We start from the raw sequence: 22190 nt of genomic DNA on the forward strand, positions 1-22190 counted from the left end.
ACAGAGTGCACTAGGCGATTTCCTCTTGGGTCAGGAATGTGGGCAGAAAGTAGTTGTCTCCTCTGAGTTCTCAGGAGTGTCTGCACTTTTGAGGGTCCAGCTCTCTCCCCCAGGGAATTTGCGTGCAGGGAGCTTTGGGACAAGTTCAGGTCAGTTCCAGGCACAGGCAGAAATCAGAAGGTTCCTGCTGCTGACTGCTCATATATTCCTGTATCCAGAGCGCACTAGGCAGGCTGCTCTTGGGCCAGGAATGTGAGCAGAAGGGGTGGTGTCCCCTGAGCTCTCAGGAATGTCCACACTTCACCACATACAACTTCTTTTTTTCTTTTTTTTTTCTTTTTTTAAGGAGCTGGGGACCGAACCCAGGGCCTTGCGCTTGCTAGGCAGGCGCTCTACCACTGAGCTAAATCCCCAACCCCTCACATACAACTTCTTAAAGAAGTGAAAGAACAGAAGAGGAGGCGTACACTGGCTTGTAGCAGCAATTATGTACACTAAACAAGATGTCCCCTTTTATAGTTTTCTTAGGAGAGATCTCATGGCATTAACATCACTCATTTATGTGTGTAGTACTGGGCTTTTTTGCTTTTTCTTTTGTATATTCAGGATTGGGAAACCATGTTTAATTTCAAAATATTTGTATTATTCCCCAAATAGAAACTGCATGTGAGAGCAGTCTTTCCCTCTTTCTCTCTATCCGTTTCTCCTCATCTCTCTAAGAAACTTCTAATGAGGTGACCTGTCTCTTATGACTTAAAAATTCTGTAAAAGCCATACAGCTGATGGAGAATACACCATCCTGTGTTCCGGGCTTCTTGCCCTTAGTGTAATGATTTCAAGGTCCAACCACACTATAGCACGGGTCATTATTTCAGTCTTTTCTATGAACACACAGTGCCCTGTTTGCTTTATGCCTCCTCTTGATAAACATTCGGGTTGTTCCTGCTTTCTGGTCACTGTAAATAATGCTGTTATAACGATGCAATACTTTTATTTATTTTTATCTTTATTAACGAGTATTTCTTATTTACATTTCGATTGTTATTCCCTTTCCCGGTTTCAGGGCCAACATTCCCCTAACCCTTCCCCCTCCTCTTCCATATTGGTATTCCCCTCCCCATCCTCCCCCCATTACCGCCCTCCCCCCAACAATCATGTTCACTGGGGAGTTCAGTCTTGGCAGGACCAAGGGCTTCCCCTTCCACTGGTGCTCTTACTAGACTATTCATGATGCACACACTTTTAATGTAGACAAGTTTTCATTTATCGTGGGCACATAATCAGGTTTGGAGTAGTGTGGTAACATGATAACTCTCTGTTCATCCTTTTGAGGAAATGTCGAATGGTTCTCTGAAGCAGCTGAGACATTTTCCATTCCCAGTAGCAGTGGATGTGAGCTCTGGTTTCTCAACGTCCTTTCAGTTAGGGCCATAGTGAGTGCAGAGTAGAATCCTATTCTTTAGCTTTGAGTCTTCACTATGATCACAACACCAAGCATCCTTTCAAGCCCCTGTTGGCCATCCATCTATCTTCTTTGGAGGGATTTCTATTCAAATATTTTGCCTATTTTCAAATTATATTATTTATTTTTATATACATTAATTACTTATCATGCCTGAATTTTCGACTCTTTTAACTTTCTTGACAGTGTACCAAGTATTTTTAATTTTGGTGAAATTCAAAGAAATCGTTTCTTCCTTTCATCCATATGCTTTAGATGTATAACAAAGTGAGTAGCTGTGTAACAGTCACATCGTTAGCTTCATTGATGAACATCTTCCATGTGCCTGAAATCTCAAGGGTATTTCTCCTAGTCCTCTTACCAGCCTCTAGCTAACATCTTGCTTTGTGATCCACAGAATGTATGGAGGACGATTGTGTAGGGAAAGCGTTTCAGTTACTACTCTAGGCAGGCTGGAGTTTGGGCTGTTTTGTGTGTAGGTTTGTATCATTCTTGTCTCTCTTCATACAGTGGATAAAGGCAGATTAATCAGTGCGAAGCCTCCCCCTCTGCCCCAATCCCAACTCCTTCCTGAAAACTAGACCCATGTGTTTGAATTTGCAATCTCATCCTATTCCTTGTGCTTCACAGCCAGAAAGAGACAGTAATGTCGTTGACATCAACTTTTGAAATTTAGGGTCAGGAGCACAGGAAACAGGACCTCGCTAGCTCTGTAGACCAGGCTGACTTAAACTCATAGAGATCCACCTGCCTCTGCCTCCCAAAAGGTGAGATTCAAGGCTTGCAGTATCACAGCAGCTTCTGGACATTTGACAGTAGACTTTTGTAACTTTCTTAGCAGAAGGAAAGTTTTTCTTTGCCTATTAAACCTTTGAAATGATGGACCAGGAAGAAATAGAATTTCTCAGAAATCTCATGCAGAGGGAAGAGAAAACTAAGGCCTGTCATGTCAGCAAGAGCAGGGAGAACGTTTGCACATCTCCGACAACTCTCCAATCCACTTTGCAGGACAGAGTCAGGGGTAGGTGAAGAGCCAGATAATGACAGGTCAGTGATGGATGGGACCACCCCCAAACCAGGGCTGCTCCATTATGCGTACCTCTTACCTTCTATTTAAACCGAAATTTCACGCCAGCCCCTGAAAGATGGATCCAGAGGGTTGTCCCTGCATCCCATTTGTTCCTCTCATCAATGTGGCCATTTTGAATAAATCTTTCTCTTCCTTTCACTGTTCCATCTCGTTAGTTAATTGGCCCACTTAAGACTAGTGACTGAGCTTAGCTTAGTGGTGTCAAGGCCCATGTTTGGACCCTGAAAACTGTAACACTTTCATCTTCAAGAGAATTACTCTGGGAGCTGGAAGATGACCCAGGGCATGACGTACGTGCTTTCTAAATCAGAGGACCACATTACGGTTAACCAGAAGTCACAGAAAAGCCCACCTGATAGTGACTGTAATTCTAGCAGGTAAGAGTCAGGGATATGACACTCTCAGGGCAAGCTGGCTAGCTACAGTAGAAGCCAATAGGTTCAACCAAGTGACCTTGCGTCAATAAAATGGAGAATGATCAAGGGAGATGCTCATGTGGACATGCATTACACAGGTATACATAACACGCTGCACATGTGGAAATACACACAAACAGATGCATACTTGTTGAAATGAAAAATTTGATTCTCTTTTTCTTTATTTCTTGAAGTCCTAGTGTCTGCTTATTCCTCTGTCTCCTCTTTCTCTCTGGTATCCTCCCTTTACTCCTCACGATACATGTTCGAACCCAGCTGGGATCTGGAGTCTTTGCAGTTATTTAGAGCTGGGAAAAGTTTGTTTCTCCCAGTTTTATTTTAAAAACTGTGGGTTTCAGCTGGGACTGCAGCTCAGTGGTAGACTGTGTGCTCAGCAACTTGACAGACCCGGGCTCACCCCTCAGCACCAGAAGAAAGCAAAATGTGGTTTCTTTTGTTACCCACTTTCTTTTATGTTCTGAGATGATTCCCAGGAGTAAGGGGAGTGTACAAAAAGCCCATAACAGTTCCCATATTAAATAAATACTTTGAAGTCATTAGTTTCCTTTAACTCAATACCCAGCTACAAGCCACAGGAAACCCATCAGTTCTCACCAGCTTTATTCATTTTCCTGTGAGTATTGAACACCCGCTATGTATTAGATTTCTTGGTACACTGTGGTTTTGAATTTCTAGTAGTAATATTTCATTGCACTTTGATCTATTCAGTTATCAACATTACTTTAAAGGTTTTTTCTATATAGTAACTTATCTTTTGATGTATAGCAGCATATAAAATCATTAGCCCTAGAAATTAGGAAACATTTAAGGGTATGTTCCTGCTAGTTTTATGCTAATAAGAGCTGTTTTAATTCAATAAAATGTAATAATTTCCTGAATGTGCTATAGATCAAATTCTACACAAGACTTGCATATTTGTTATCTTTTAATGGCAGTTTTAAAATTTGCACATTATTTGTTCTTTTCCTCCACGAGCAAAGCACATATCAGACGACTAGTCTCAGCTTACACGACTTGTCTGCAAATGTGGAGCCAAGCTTCCGTTAACTCTATGAGTACCATAACCATGCCCAGCAACATCATGTTTGCTCACACTCTGGTAATAGAGGTTACCTTTCATCAGCAAAATAAAGGCTCTCTCCTGCTCATCTCTTGCAGAGGACCTGGGGGTGTGACCTCCTCTAGCTGAGGAGACGCAGAAGCTGCTAGAACATTTCTGGAAAAAGGTTTTATGTACAAGACAAAAACAACAAAGTGCTACAAGGGAGGAAGACATCTTTACTTCTGTCCTGTGTACATCTCTAGGATAGAAACAGCCAGTTTCTAATCATGAGAATAGGTAGGTGCACCAAGCAGATAAGTTAAAAGAGGACAAACAAGGAAGAATGGGTTCTTCTCTTCCTTTTTCTCCTCTTCTTCCTCCTCCTTTATTTTGTTTTATTTTTGCTTGTTTGCATTTGTTTCTGAGACCAGGTTTCTCTGTGTAGTCCTGGCAGTCTTGGAACTTACTCTGTAGTCCAGGCTGGCCTTAGATTCAGAGATCTGCCTGTCTCTCCCTCTTAGAGTGCTGAGATTAAAAGCACGCACTACCACTGCTCGGTTTATTCATGGACTTCTGAACCATGGAGCCCCAGACTTCTTACACATTAGCACAATTTTGAAATGAGATCATTACAACAGTGTCTTCAGTAGCTGAAAACTACAGCATTATAACATGGGTTCACTTGTATTCTGAACTTTTCAGAGGTTTAAAGGCTTCACTCTAAGGCTACTCTGGGTAACTACACCAGAAGGCTTTCAAGACCAACAAGGATTCATTCCACCCTTGATCTTGAATGAGTTTGTCTGACTTTCATGTTGAATTCTTAGCCATCATTACCCTCTGCAGACTCTCTTCTTGGAAACAAATTTCCTTGCTCACAGATCGCTCTAGCTCGTGCTGCTGCAAGTCACTCCACTTCTAAGGTAGCAGAGTCTCTGTCCCCAGTGTGTCTGCTCACGATCGCCAGCTTTGTCTGTATGAATTTCTACCCCAGTGTGTTCCTGAAAACAGATGTCGCCCAAGCTCTTTCCCCCCACTGAAATAAATGCAACAGGACTGCAATAAAAACACAACGCATTTGCTGGTTTCAAATGATCTTAAACAGCAAAACCAGATGTTTCAGCTGATCCACATTCCATTAAATAGATGAGTTCAATTTTCTATCATTATGTAAGACATTTACACTTGTGAAATGGCATGGAATGAAGGTGGTTCAGAAATACTCGAAATTAGCGTCTCACATTCTATTGGGAGTAGCAGCTCTGTAAATAATTATCTGAGTCCCTTTGTCCTTGTTGTGGGTTCACTTGTGATGGCAATATAACTCTAGCTCAGAGTGGGGTTTCTAAGATGTAATTGAGGCTAAAGAAAGCCCTAGGAGAGGGTCCTAATCTGATAGGTGGTAGCCTAAGAAGAACAGGAAGATTTCCTCTTTCTTTACCACATGAGGAAACAAGAACAAGCAAATCTGTAGGTTTCAAGCCACCCAGTATCTAGTATTTTGTTATGGCTTCCATGAAGACCAGTCCCAATGTTAAAGGCTTTTAGTCCCATAACCACTGTGACCGATTTAAAGCAGTAATAACAATGGTGAAAAGTTAGATACCTACAAATAGTTTTCATTCATCAATTTCTAAAACACGTGAGAACAGTTTAACTGTTATAGACTAAGAATATAAGTCAGAGTTTGTAATCACCTGGTCTTGATAACCACTGTCACCATTTTTAACATCAACATTACTCCCCACTTATGATTGGGATTATTTTTATCTAATTTGCTCAATATATTATCAAAATCTGGAGTTCTATTTTTTGTGTTTTATTGAAGTAACCCACAAGAAAAATGTATTTTATGTATGTAAATCAATAAGTTTTAAAGTTGTACACCTCACAAACTAGCAACCAAGCACAGGAAGATGAAGACCATATCTAACTACACAGGATAGTTTTGAAACCAGCCACCACTGATGACCCTCACGTACCCGTTCTGCTGTCTTATATTCCCATAGGTTAACTTTTTTCCTTAGATGTTGAGTGTAGCAGTGTATGATGTCTGTTCATGTTCATACAATACGTGTTATTGTACAGGGTAGTATAGTCGCTTTTTCTTTTTATTGGAAGTATTCTATTGACAAAGAGTATAATATTGTTTTTCATATGTATTTGTAGGCTGTTTTATGTATTATGAATATATTTGTTTTGAAAACACATACTCAGGTCTATCTATGTATTTTTTCAAATCTGCTTTTTCTGGTGTTTAGTAGAGTGACTTTAGCTTTCTTGTTCTTATAGTATTTTCTTTCCACTCATTTGTATTTCACCTACCTTCCCTTGACTATTTAGTTGGTTTCTCTTAGAAAGGACGTAATGACTTTAAACAAAACAACAAAACAGGACCAATCTTGTGTGACAGTTTCTCCTTCAATTCAAGTGTCTAATCTATTTGCATTTATGTAATTATTGACTTGACAGTGTTAATTTAACTTGGGTAATTGTCACCCATCCATTTATTCTTTTTGATTTTTGTTCATTTGTCTTTTTTTTTTGAGTAAATTACCTAGTTAAAAAAAAACTTTATTGCTGTGAAATTGGCATATTTATCATACAGATTTTGATAATGTTGATGTATCAACAGCCCTGTGAAACTATCACTACAATCAAGAAAATGAACTTTATATATACATATACACACCTACATAGACACACACAAACACACACACACATACACACCATACAGACATATACATACAGATGCACACACAGACACACACAGATACACAAATACAGATACACATACACATATGCACCCACATACACACATGACACACCCACACATCCATACACACATCCATAAATACACCATACATACACACACCATATGCACAAACACACATATTCCTCACCCACAAGCAATCAACCGTCTACTGACCCACTTTCATTTTGTGTGGTAGAATAGCTTTCACTTTCTAGAACTTTTATGTAAATGTAACCTTAGAATTGCTTTCTCTCCTTTTCTCTCTCTCCCTGCCTTCTTTCCTTCATATTCATTCCTTCTATCTCTTCTGTTATTTTACTGCTGAGGATTGAAAGCAGGGCTTTCAAGGCAATAGGTAAATGTTCTACCTATGAGCTGCCTCCAACCTGAGTGTTTTTTCCAGCACTGATTGTTTATTGGCTATTTCTTTGGTCCAACTCACAGATTGTGTGTGTGTGTGTGTGTGTGTGTGTGTGTGTGTGTGTGTGTGTGTATGTATGTGTGTTGGGGGGGCATTTGTGTATAAACAGAGTTACTTTAATTATTTTCTTTCTCCAAATAAACTGCATTTGGCAAAAGTTTGTTTTCTATTTATCTTATTTTTATTTTAATGTTTATGTGTATGGGTGTTTTGTCTGCATGTATGTATAGTCATCATGTGTGTGCTGTGCTCTCAGAGTCCAGAATGTCTTAGATCATGAGTTAAAGACTGTTGTAAGCAACTATGTGAGTGCTGCGAACGCCCTTAACTACCAAGCCATCTCTCCAGCCCCAACAAAAATGTATTGCTTAATTAAATACTCATGTTAACTTTTTAGTTTTAGAAGGCAAGCAATTTTCTTTTCTTTATTCATAGCTAAGATTTTGTCATTATTTTATTTGACCAGCTGACGTATGATATACAATCAACAACTATATATGACATACTATCGAGCCAAACAGTAGAAGCTATTTCTCTCTTCTTTTCCAATTGAACTTTATCTGTACTTAGCTTCTTTCTTTTCCATGTTCACACCTCGCCTCCAGCCTCTGGTACCCACTGTTCCTCTCCCTTAGGCTGTACATTTGATTTCTTAGATTCTATGCATACTGACATAACATAGAAATTTTCCATATGTGTCTTTTTCTTTCTTTACTTAATGTACTGTCTTTTGGCCCCATCGTGTTGTTGCTTTTTAAAGACAGATTAGTTTTCCACATATAATCTCTATAATCTTTGTCTTTCTTCCATATATACATACATACATGATATATATATATACATAAATATATATACATATATACATATATATACTCATGTCTTCCTAGCAGGAGTAATGCTGCAGTGACTTAGTGTTAACTTCTCAAAACTTCAACTTCTATAGACACAGACACAGAAGAGCAGTTGTGGTGTTGTGCTTTTGAGGTACTCCCACATTGCTTTGTCAAAATGAAACTTCTAATTTACAAAAGCAAATAGATCTTTGATCGAAATTTTATATTATCAGATAATTCTCTTAAAATTTGCAATATATATTACATAATATATGTGTTCATAATTGAGCATAGGTGAACATAACATTTACATGTTTTACTAGTTAGTCTAAGAATAATTGATAGAAAGATACATGATAAATATTTAAAAACAGGACTATGTTGAATCAAAAAATTTGGACTGAACTTAAAGATGCTAAGTAAAAATGATAGATGAGTCAGGTTTTTTTAGTAGTTGTGTTAAAAATTGCAATAATTCCATTAGGATGTTTGAAAGGGATATAATGACATCATTTGAGTGACTGCATGTGTTCTGTGTTTGATGGATACAAAGCTTTGAGCATAGGAATTCCACAGCTACATCTCATATATAGGATGGAAACTATAATTGTATAGACCAATGTAATTCCGTTTTCATGGAATCTGGTGTATACCAGAAGAAATAGTTTCCTAAAGCTAGGAGGAATATATCAGCTAAGGTTGTCTAGAGAAAAAGAATAAAGTAATGTTGTTTGCAGTCAGCCTTCAGCATTCATGGGTTATAAATCTGTCAGAATCCTATAGGTGTCCACGAGGATTAAACTTTCTAGGAATGAAGTTTGTAGTGAATGCATAGGCCTCTTTCTTTTTCATTATTCCCTAAACAATAACATTTAACATTTTTCATGTTACTTACATGGTATTACATATTTTGAGCAATTAGAAATAACTGAAAGTATATGGGAGAGTGCACAGGTAATATAGAAAAATGTTACATTTCAAAAACAACCTTCTAGTATCTGTGGCTCTAATATCCTCAGGGGGGTCCCAGAATGCATTCAGGCAAACTGTATTTACCTACTGGAGAATATGGTTTATTTTGAGGGGTAGGCTTATGAGATAGCGCCCCTCCTTATTCTGGGTTACATTTATATGCATATACATACACATACACACATGCATATATATACATATATGCATACATATATACACATATATACATATGTACACACATTATGTGTGACTATGTTATATATGTATGTATATATATTATGTGTGTGTGTGAACTATAGTTGTGTAGACTAATGTAGTTCTATTTTCATGAGATATGACATGCATACCAGGAGGAGTTTCCTATAGTAAGGAAGAATATGTTTGCTTAGGTTATCTGGAGAATAGAACCAGTGGTTATATGTAGTTAGCATAGAGATTGGGACTCGAACTCATGTCCTCAGGTCTACGGGCAAGTGCTCTGAGCCATGTCCCCAGACCTGAGTTGACTTTCTCAATAATAATTCTCAGGCAAGCCATTCAGACATAAAAGTTGGTCTATGATACTTTCTAGGTCTTTATTAACCTGAAACAATTTTCTCTTTTTTTCTAATAAAGATTTCTTTCTTTAATTATTTCCAATTATGTATAAGTGTGGGTCTGTGTGGATGTGTGCATGGAGGTGCTGATGTGCATGCAGGGGAGGCCACCAGTGTCTTATCTCTCTGGAGCTGGAGTTACAGTGGGTTGTAAACTGCTAGACCTGAGTGCTTGGAACCAAACTCAGGCCTTCTGAGAGAGCAGAAGAACATTATGACTGCCTAGCCAGCTCTCTTCCTATGCAACTTGACAATCTCTTCTAGGGATATTAGGCAAGAAGTGAACAGCAAGAATTTGTTTATGTAGTTAAAACTAAATCAAAATATGTTCATTTGCAAACACAAAACATATGCTCTAAAAATCACTTTTTCATAGATTCCCTTTCCCAAACATTTCAATATTCCACATCTGATCCATCATATACATTATATACATTGTATATATAAATATATAATAAATATATGTATGTATCTATATACATTGTAATGACAAAAAGTATTCCAATGTGTGACTGACCTATATATCCTGCCCTTTACTAACAGATCTAGGAATATCATCAGAACCAAATCCTTTGTTATATTAAAATGATACCTTAGTAAAGATTTATGGGCACATTTCTTAAAATAGTTTATGAATACATCCTTATATGAACGTTTTTAAAACATTTCTACCAGTGCCTCTGCTGGGTCAAAGAATATACATTTTTAAAATATTGGGAGATGCTGAGAAAATGATCTTTCAAAACCAAATTTCAAGGGCCCTGGAGAACATCCTGTTGGTAAATTGCTTGCCTTAGCTACATGAGGATCTGAGTTTGGTCCCCAGAATCCTCATCGAAAATAACAAACCTCCACATTATACTTCCAGTGCTGGAGAGGTAGATGTAGGCAGATCCCCATGGCAAGAATACTTGGTGAGTCCAAAAACATACACAAACGCACATATACACATGTGCATGCATGTGCGCATGCACACACACACACACCCCAAACCAAATTGCTTTAAAAAGACTTTGTAACCACTGTTGGTAGTGTTCTGTATTAATCTCTCTTTTTTTTCTTTAATCCCCCTAACACTATGTACTACCAAATTGTCCCAACCTACAAATTAGATTTGATTGCTATCTTTTCTCTTTGAATTTTTGAGGCTATATTTTCTCACTCTTGGGACTTACATCTTCTATTTTACAACAGGTGTTTTGTTTCGTGGTTTCTTGCTTTGCAGACCCTCCTGACATAGTTGGAGAATAACCGTCCATCCCGTGCACAGCTAATATCCTCACAGATTTTGCAATTGACGTTTGACATTTTTTTTTATGGCAGAACTTTAAATTTTCTACATAGGCAAATTTATTACCCCTTTCTCCGTAATTTATTGAGGTTTTGTTTCTGTTTCTTTGTTCATTCAATTTTTTGGCCTTAGGGGGTCTTATTCTTTCTAAGGTCATAAATAATTCTCTTGTCCTGTTTGAAGTTTTAATCTTCTGTAATTCGTTCCTGCAGAGGATTAAGGGAAAAGGCCAGTTACATTTGTTTTGTAAATTGCTGACCATTATTCCACCTCCTTTTCTTAGATATTCATACATTTTGAAATGCCACCTTTCCTCATATGTTTAATACATTCATGCAAATCATGATTTAGCAATATATGTTGAATGGATTAAATTAAATGATAGTTAAGATCAACTGTTTATTCCTATTCTCTTAAGGTTGGGAGCTGGATTGAAGCAGCCATAATATAAAATGACTTGTTTTAAATGGTTTCCTGTATAAGTTGTGTCTTTACAGTGCCTTGAGTGGCTAGTACCCAGGAATAGACACACTAATTCTATTTTATGCAAATAATAAATAAGTAACTAGAGATCTAGGCAAATATTCTCTTAAACTATAGAAAGACAATTGGCCAATAATGAGAAAATTACTCTTTAAATGATGATCAAATATTGTCAACCTTTGTGTCAACCATGCAAGAGGAGAGTAATTTTTATTTCTTTGGTTAGTATAAAGAGTTGGGTCTCAACTTTTAAATGGTCTGGTGGGTGAGAACACTGTGCTAGTCAGTTTTTGTCAACTTGACACAAGCTAGAGTTATCTGGGAAGAGGGAGCATGAAATGGAACAAAATGCCCCCGTCAGTTTAGTCTGTAGGCACGTCTACATGGCGTGATCTTATTAATAACTTAGGTGAGAGGGTCTACAGAGGACAGTGCCAGCCTGGGCAGGTGATCTTGGGTTGTTTAAAAAGCAAGCTGAGCAAGCTTCTACACAGTTTTCTTCCACAGCTCCTTCTCTGGTTCTGCTTGAGTCCCTAACCTGAGTTCTCTCCACGTCGAATTGTGATCAGGACCTGTTTTGGTAACAGTGTTTATCACAATCACAGCAAACTAACACGTCTCCTCATCGTCAGCTTCCACTCCCTCTTGGATGTTTTTAAACTTAAAAGTATTTCTAATACCAACAGACAGACATGTATAAAGTACAAGGGTTGGAATTTTAAGGATTCTCACCCTCAAGGAAGGAGCTATAGAAACTGCTGACTGCAACCAACAAAAAAGTGCATACTCACACACATACGTGTGTCTGTATGTGTCTGTGTATACCATGTATGTAACAATAATAAAAAAAAAAGAAGCTATCAGATTGAGACTATGCCATGGAATGGTGGAGAGAGGGAACAGAGCAGGGAATTTTATTTGTATTAAAACACATGACAATTTTGTTTTTAAAAATGTAAGTTAGTTTTGTGTACATGTGTGAGTCCATGGGTATCCATGAGTATTCACGTATATGCACCAGACCTCTGGGTCCTGGAGTATGTAGGCACTTGGGACTAGGAAGCCAGTTCAGGTTCTCCTTAATAGCAGCAAGTGGCCATAACTGTTGACCATTGATCCAGCTCTTAGAGCCCTTTTGGAACCTCCTTACTCGAAGCTGTTTTTTTCTTAAGTGAATGCTCATAGATGCCTAGCTCAAGGCATTGTGAGGAACAATGTACATTTGATTATTTCTTTTATTTACACGATGAAAGATCTGTGATGCTAGAACAGGTAGCTCAGAAAAAGTTTTTATCTGACAATATAAAAATATTGTCTGTGATCCACGAACATTTTCAAAGGCATGTTAGGCAGTCTGTTCTTTTGCATTTAGCTTTTTTTTTTTAAAGATTCAATGGTTTGAAAAATTAACTTCTATTATAATTTGTTTTAGGTTTTCTCTGATACCAAGGTCTCAGTGTCTATGGGAACCTGCTCTCCTAAACCTTCTTGTTAAAGTGTCCACAAAAGAATCCACCTTCGGTCAGGTTCCTTTTGTATATCTCTCTTGTCTGCATCCAAGTAATTTGTACTTCTTTCTGGAAAAGCATGCGATTAGACTGAGTCCTAACACCTACGTGGCATTTGTTAAAGACAGGAAAGGTAGCTGACTCAGAGGTTGCAGTAACCTCTCTATCCCCATTTCCCCTTCATAACACTGCCCTTAAAAAGAAAGTTTTTGAGATTCCTACTTCTTTTTGTTAGTAATGTCTCTGCATTGAATCAACTCCTTATATTCTGTATTATTGCTGGAATGATTTTTCTGCCACCCACTCCTGATATTGCTCATATTACCTTCCTAAGGTACTTTGAATATCACATCAGGCACAGGTGATTTGTAGTTATAAACAATTGTCAGTATAGCTAAGAGCTGACGCATAAGGCTGATATATTGGTGGCCTCAAAGCAATCGTGTTTAACATCCTTAAGTTCATTCTCTGTAACTCAGCAGGATCCTAACACCTACCCTCAAAGTTCATGTTCTGAGAATAATGATGTCTTATTGTAATCTCCAGATAAATGTGTCCAGCTTATTAATTAAAATTCTTCTGTGCACAAAAAAAGTATTTCTATATAAAAAAAATGAGGAGGAAATGAAATGATGCCCATTTATCCATCATTGAAAAAGAACAACTACTAATTTTTTAAATCCTCACGTTCTTTTTTAAAGAGGAGTTCACTCGTACATATTGGTATGTGTTTTTCATACATGTGGGCATTGTCTTTTATCACTGCAGGGCTGCGACACTGTAGGACTAATCTCACAAATTTGTTGGTAATGCAAAATAACAGCATAAAATCAAATCCAATTATCTAAGAAAGATTTTATTCTGTATGTACTATTTGCTTAAATAAGAATCCAACCAAAGTTTGCTCGTCACATCTGGACTTTTCATATTTATTTTATTGAGTTTATATGTAAGACCCCATATTTGGTGTTTACATTGTTATGTTTCTGAGGTGGAACACATAGCATTATTTAGGCTAAGTGGAGGCCTTATCACTGAATGATGTGTCCAGGCTTAATGTGTGTGATCTAATGAGTCTGCCCACATCCTTTACATGTGATACCATTGTGCTAGTCATGTTAATCTAGTTTCTACCTAAGTTTCCTGAATCATGTGTGCGTGTGTGTGTGTGTGTGTGTGTGTGTGTGTGTGTGTGTGTGTAGAACCCTTAGCATGGAATATAGCTTCACACCAACTCTTTGTTTCCAAAATGCTTTATTGATTATAGGTGCTATGTTGTACACTGTATCTCTGGAATTGATCTTACACAACTGAGGCTTTATACATACTTAGCAAGAACACATTGACCCACCTCTTTGTCCCCCTTGCTCTTCTAAGCATATTCCTATGGTATATCCACCTCTGGGTCCCTTCTTTGTTTGATTGTGATAGGTCATTTTTCAGAAGCTGTTTCTGCTTCTCAATTTCCTCGGCCAGTCTACCACAATCTTCCTTTTCTTTCCCCGTTGATAGCAGCCAGCCCCTCTCAGGCTCTAATCGGACTCATTGTGAGTTACTCTGCTTTGCTTATTACTCCCTATTTCCCATGTGGGTCTTTCCTGTGGCCTTCCAGCTCTCGTTACATCCCTGTCCTGGTGACAGAACAGGTATCGCACCTCCCCTTTCTTTCCCTCCCCACACCTCTCATGAGTAAGTCTTTCTTTCAGCTGCCACCTCAGATCCTTCCAGAAGAGCATCTCTTAGCCTTCTTCTCTGTTCTCACACCTTCCCCTCAGTGCTTAGTAATCACTTCAAAAGCTGCAGCATACTGCCTGCCTGTCCATGGACGACCTCAGGCTATCCTTTGACAGCAGCCTACTGTATGAGTTTGTTTTCAGCTTTCTGATGACTAATCAAGCCTCTACATGTGGTATTGTTACTCCGCTTCAAATTCAATAATCCCAGATTTAATTCAGTGACTATAAGTCAGTTGTTCGTGCTTATATTTTGGCAAAATCTCTTTGGGACATTGCATGGCAGATTCCAAACTGACCGGACAATGAGTTGTCTCCAGTTCCGATTCTTTTCCTCTGCTCTCAGCATTAAAATTCAGCACCCATTTATACCGCCATCATGAGTCTGTCTGAGTTTCTTGTGATACATGCAATGCACATTTCAATATAACTGTTCACATAAAATGATCTATAATGTAGCTGAGCAGAGCAGGAATCAGCCCACGTCAAAGAGAGGTCACTTCTCATTTGTTTGATTTCACCCTATCAAATTATTTCACTTTTCTTTGCAGGGCCAACACACACACACACACACACACACACACACACACACACACACACACACACACACACACACACACAGAGAATACTGTAGCCATTTAATTAGGGTTAAGTGTGTACTGCCTATTTAATTGGCTCAGGCACCTGCTGTTTCCAAGGTGGGGAAGACACCCTGTATCTTCCAAAAGAACACAGAAACTCAGGAGCAGCAGTCACTTTCTGGAATCCTGCCGGTTGGGACTCATTTGGTATAAAGCGGTTTTTCTTTAAAACTGGAAGACCGCATCGTCATGCTGTTTCCCCCTTTGGTGTAAGAATGGAGTGATAAACACCTGCTGGGCATCTAGAGGTTTGCCAGGCTCCTCTTACAAAGCAGATGGGGAAATCAAGACAGCCCAGCTTGGTTCTCCTGGCAGATACTGGAGCCATGCTCCCACATGATAGGCCTATTGCTGTAGCCACGGAGACACAGCTTAGCGACTCCGCATTAAAAAATTACCTCTCACAGGTCAAAACATGTGATGTATTATTTATAAATTGTTTTTTTTTTGCCCCCTTTTCATTGTCAATAGTATTTTAGAGTGAATTTTCCGTCATGTTAATGGATCAGAGAGCCAGTCAGAAAGCAGTGTATATGTGTCCTTGTATGAATAGTAGAAGCAGACAGGTCTACAGGCTCTATCATTATTCACACACCACACCACAGCAACCCCTATTTTTTTTGTTTCATTCGTGGTACCCGTTGATTTTGGCCATTCCACATCTTGTTGACCTGAATTTCTTAGTTCCATACTCTTCAATGTGGGACATGATACAGCATCTGTCTCTTGAACATCACACTCTTGGCTTCTCACCTGGTTTGAGATTTCCTTGCTTTTCTTTTCTTTTCTTTTCTTTTTTTATACATTGCTCTTAGGTATCCTCAGCACACGTTTTTGCATCAGGACCTGGGTTTGCTTTGACATCCTCTGCCCATGCAGTCCTTTATGGACGGGAGAATCAGCCACGTGGCTGAGTGCAATGGCGCCCTTCCTGCATTTGCTCTCCGAATTGGTATTCTGCAGAGAAAATCTGATTGTGCTCCTTTTTTTTTTCCTGTTTGGAAATCCTCCAAGGCCTCTTAATTGTCTTCAGGATAAAACACAAGCTTCTTAGCATGGGATTAAAGTGGATTTACAATCTGTGGCTTTGGCCACTTTTTATGAGTAGCTTAGGTTCCTGGAGAATGGACCATCTCAGAGAACCCAAACAATTGGTGTTCCTTTAGGTCCCCAGGCATTTGCATACAGAGTGTCCTCTGCCTAGTTCATGAATGGCTTCTCAGAGAAACCCTCTTTGACATGTGAGTATTGCTTCCCATGTTTACATTTGCACAAGGTGTAAATGACACATTTGTACATGCACACACACACATATACACAGAATCACACACAGAGACATATATAGACACATATACACACAGGCACATATACACAAATACACACTCATGCACACACACACACGTATATACACACACACACACACACACACACACACACACACAAGCTTGACCTTACTCTTTATCTTAAAGTTAATTTCTATAACCAGGGATGTAGGGGGAGGTGCTGATATTAAGGTCTGGTTCCCTAATCGGTTTTTGATTTGGTCAATAACAGAGGCCAGGAGTCAATTGCTGGGCAGAAGGGACAGATGGAACTTCCGGGTTTGAGGGGGAAAAGGAGAAACAGGGAAAGAGAAAGGGGCTTTTCTACCAGGAGAAGCACACAACAGTCATGTAAGATCTTGGGGAAGCTAGAACCAGCGGCCTCTGCCCCTTGCGGATAACCAAGGAGGTTGGTGGAGGCTAGCTGATACAAGCCATTAGGCTTAGGGCAGGAGGAGAGACAGAGATAAATTGTTAAGGGCATACATTTCCGAGCGGGAGGTATTTAAGGCCAGCAATTGTGTTAGTAGACAAATTCTAAAGTAATAAAGCTGTTTGAGTGTTTTTTATCTGCAGAGCAAAGGTGGGTAGAAAGAGAAGCTGGGTCCATGCTGGCAGCTTGGCAAAGCTAAGCCAGGAGGAACCAAAGAGAACGAGAAGGAGCCAGGGTACAGGCAGCAGCTCCAGGGTTATAGTTCCCAGGAAAGGCAGTGGCATCTTTTTAAAAGTATAAACATCCACATTTTGGTCTTCCTTCTTCTTGAGCTTCATATGATCTGTGAATTTTTTCTTAGTTATTCCAAACTTTTGGGCTAATATCCACTTGTCAGTGAGTGCATACCATGTGAGTTCTTTTGTGACTGGGTCATCTCACTCAGCATGATATTTTCTAGTTCTATCCATTTGCCTAAGAATTTTATGTAGTCGTTGTTATTAATAACTGAGTAGTATTCCATTGTGTAGATGTACCACAGTTTCTGTATCCATTCCTCTGTTGAAGGACATCTGGGTTCTTTCCAGTTTCTGGCTATTATAAATAAGGCTGCTATGAACATAGTGGAGCACGTGCGCATGGGTAAATGCTTCATTCCTTCTTAGAAGGGAGAACAAAATACTCATGGGAGGAAATACAGGAACAAAGAGTGGAGTAAGGACTGAAGAAAAGGTCATCCAGAGACTGCCCCACTGGTGATTCATCCCATATGCATCCACCAATCCCAGTCACTATTCCTGATGCCAAGAAGTGCTTGCTGATAAGAGCCAGATATGGGTGTCTCCTGAGAGGCTCTGCCAGAGCCCTACTGATACAGATGAGGATGCTTGCAACTAACCAATGGACTGAGTAGGGGGACCCCAATGGAGGTGTTAGAGAAAAGACTGAAGCTGCTGAAGGGGTTTGCAACCCCATAGGAAGAACAACAATATCAACCAACCAGACCCCACCCAGGGACTAAACCACCAACCAATGAGTACATATAGAGGGACCCATGCCTCCAGCCACATATGTGGCAGAGGATGGTGTTGTCCAGTATCAATAGGAGGAAAAGCCCTTGGTCCTGGGAAGGCTCGTTTCTTCAGTGTAGGGGAATGCCAGGGTGTTAAGGTGGGAGTGGGAGCACCCTCATAGAAGCAGTGGGAGGGAGTATGGGAGAGGGGATAAAGGGGATAAGATTGAAATGTAAATACATAAAATAGCCAAGAAAAATAAAATTTTAAAAAATAAAAGGAAAAAAAAAACCACTGCAACTGACACAGGGAAAGTTTTCCAACATTGAAGTGATATGCCTGTCTTAAGGAGATCCGGGCTGAGCTTACTCCTGTAGTCCTCATATTTGGGCAGCTAAGGCCAGAGGATTGCCATGAATCTGAGGCCAGATTGGACTAGAGAGTCAGATCTTGTCTCAAAACAAAGCCAAACCAAACACCACCACAAAGGAGAGTTGTTGAGTAGAAGATAAAGACAAATATAAAACGTTACACCTGTAGCTACCAGATGATGGCTATTGTGCAGATGTAAAATTGACTGATTGAATGATGGTTTGATGTTATAATGTTTTAAATATGAGTCTGTGATAAGGGTAAAGAGAAAGCTGAGCATCTGTACTTCTTGCTGACTGTGGACACAAGATGACCTGTGATTCATGTTCCTTCTAAGTCACAGGCCGCCATGATGTATCTGCATACTGTGAGTCAAAGACCCTCTACTTTCCTTGTCTATAAGGAAAACAACTAACATGATATGTATTAAATATGAATATGTTTAAATATATGAATACTTAAAAATATATGTCTATGTTTGTCTGAACATAAAGGGGCAGGAATTACTCTGGTGGCAGAGAAGCATTGGAGGTGACGAACAACCATGTGCCTTGGGATAGTCTTGGTTCTGATAATTTGCTCATCTATGTACTGTTAGTTAGGCATCTTCAGACGCCACATTTAAACCTTTGTATTCAGAACAGGAGACTGATTTGAAAACCATGTAAATAAAAAAAACCCTCAAAATAGCAGGCCTACGGAAATACTTACAGAAGGGAACTGTAAATAAGATTGACAGCCACCCACTGCAACAGAGGGATGATGGATGTGTGCAAGTGTAACTGCAAGGTACAGTGCTGAGAACCCAATCCCCCAACTCATGAATCAAATGGCTCAGGATTCAAAAACAAACAAAAAAAATCTATAGACTTCTCAGAAAATGTAGATTCTTAATAGAAAAAGAAGGTTGATTAAAAAAAATGGTACACCAGGCAATAATCACCAGACACACTGAAAAGCAAACTCCTCAGTCTAATGCCAGCTGCTGGAATATTCTAGGAGAGCATACAAAACAGACTGGGCCTGGATGAATAGAGCGCAGTGTCTGCAATTAGTTGAAATTATAAGGAACTAATAGGACACCGTGGAAAAACTGACATAGGTGAAAAATGATCAAATCCGGAAGATGGCACAGAGGGTACCACTGCACAAATTGAAGGGCCTGAGTTCAAATCCTGGAAGCCATGTAAAAGCTGGATGCAGTATCGAGAGTCTATAATCCCAGCACTCCTAAAGGGAGATGGGAGGCAGAGGCTGGGGACTCCCCAGATGACTGAGGGCCAGCTAGCCCAATAAGTGCAGCAGGAAACAAGAAGGATGGTGTCTCTAACAAGGTGGAAGACAAACACTAATACCCAAGGTTGTCCTCTGACCACTACAGGTAATTTAATGACATGTGTGTACTTGTATCTCTTTCTTCTTCTTCTTCTTCTTCTTCTTCTTCTTCTTCTTCTTCTTCTTCTTCTTCTTCTTCTTCTTCTTCTTCTTCTTCTTCTTCCTTCTTCTTCTTCTTCTTCTTCTTCTTCTTCTTCTTCTCCTCCTCCTCCTCCTTCTCCTTCTCCTTTTCTTCTTCTTCCTTCTTCTTCTTCTTCTTCTTCTTCTTCTTCTTCTTCTCCTCCTCCTCCTCCTTCTCCTTCTCCTTTTCTTCTTCTTCTCCTTCTTCTTCTTCTTCTTCTTCTTCTTCTTCTTCTTCTTCTTCTTCTTCTTCTTCTTCTTCTTCTTCTCCTCCTCCTCCTCCTCCTCCTCCTCCTCCTCCTCCTTCTCCTCCTCCTCCTCCTCTCCCTCTTCCTCTTCCTCTTCTTCCTCTCTCTCTCTCTCTCTCTCAAAAAGAATACAAACTAGATTTTGTTAACAAAAATAAATGAATCCTCTAAAAGACAGCAAGGTACAACTAAATAAAGGGTAGTGAATAGACATTTTCGAGAACATTTCTCAGTATACACCATGGAGAATTAAACAATTAAAAGGCACAAAGGATAAATTAGAAGGCATTGAGGTTAGACAGAGAGAGCTGTGCAGTAGAAATTTGAGGGAGGCAGCTGCAAGGAGAGAAACCATATTTGTTAAGGCATTGGCTAAGAATGTCAGAATTTATTAAAGATAGAAATCCCTTAAGAAATATTATGAGCCACCAAGCAGGCTAATAAATGTCATATGGAAAACCGAAGGATACAGTTTCAGAGTCCTAAACAGAAAGATAACATCTTAAAGGTGGTAGAAATGAAAGGTAAATTGCCTTATAGACAAACTCTGCAGACGCATATTCAAAAGCAAGCAGGGAAGCAAAAAGACAGTTCTCTCATCCATTTGCAAAGTCCCAAGGGAAATTAACTTAGTGTTGAATAAGTGCCTCCAACTCACATTTGTGAAAGGGGATTACGAAACACATTTTTACACATAATTAATGGATAAACACTCCCATTGAAGTAAGAAAGGAACCAAGAAGAACAGGTAAAGACACGATGCAAAGGATCAAAGCTGTGGGGCAGGAGGAAATCCTTCCTAGCTACAGCAACACGGGCTACTAGCTCAGGAAAGGAAGCAGATGCAATAAAACTCACAATATCTAAATATCACAATATCGCAATATCTAATAGGGAAAGCGAGTCTACAAGATTGGAATTATTAATTTTAGCTTCTGCTTCAACACATGCATTCACAATTTCAACATAATAATTTAAATAATAGAACTTGATTGTGTCATACTCAATCAGAGGAGCTGACACACCAAGTCTTACCAGCATGGTTGACTAAACATGAGCTTAACTGGGAAAATACTACAGACTTGCCAAAGTAGACAGGGAAAGCCTTGGAGACATTGCCCCTACACAAAGAACTACAGGCAGCTAAGGGATGCTGAGAGCAGAAGAGGTGGTCTGCCTTGTGGTCAACCAACACCAAATGGTCAGTTCTGAAAATATCCATGTAAGTGATATTAGACAGACTGAGCAGGTTGTATTTAGAAATATCTATGTATACACACATACACATGTAACAGCAACTAATGAAAAGTAAGCCATGCACTTGAAAGAGAACAAGAAGTCATATATGGGAGGGAGACATGATGTAATTATAATCTCACAAAAAGGAAGAAGTAAGAAAAGTAAATATGGATACCTTTGCAAAAGCTAAGGTAGGGCAATATAAAGTATTTTAAATATACAGTAAAGATTAAAAATAAGTGAGCAAGATAGTGTGAAAAAGACGTAACCAATATGAAAATAGAGCTCAGAGAGATTTGTGCTGGCTTTACAAATCTTTCTAAATTCCCTATCAAGTAGAATACCCATCAAGTAGAATACACACAGAGAGACACAGACACACAGGAAGGTCCACCCATGTACACAGACACACACACAGAGACACATACACATACACAGAAACAAGCACATGTACCCAATTACATACAGACCCAAGTGCGCGCGCGCGCATGTACACACACACACACACACACACACACACACACACACACACACACACACACACACTGGGGAAAAAGAAACAAAACAACAACAAACCCCCCTGAAATCGGAATAAAACACTCTCCTAAGAGGTAAAATCCAGCATGCAGACAAAAACCTCTCTGCTGCTCCCCTTGAATACTTCCTGGTTTGAATGTCGTCATGGGTTCACAATAGCCCAAAGCCACAGCAGTCAGTTTGGAGCCAGGAGAGAACATTTGATGAGGAAAAACTGTGTAGAGGGTGGAAGTTAGAAGCAGAGAAGAGCTCACCACTGCTGAACCACCTCATTAGTTTGGAAATATTACCACCAGAATTCTGTTTC

Source organism: Rattus norvegicus, chromosome 1 (genome assembly GCF_021556685.1).
Source record: "Rattus norvegicus strain SHRSP/BbbUtx chromosome 1, alternate assembly SHRSP_T2T, whole genome shotgun sequence".
Classification (NCBI taxonomy): Eukaryota; Metazoa; Chordata; class Mammalia; order Rodentia; family Muridae; genus Rattus; species Rattus norvegicus.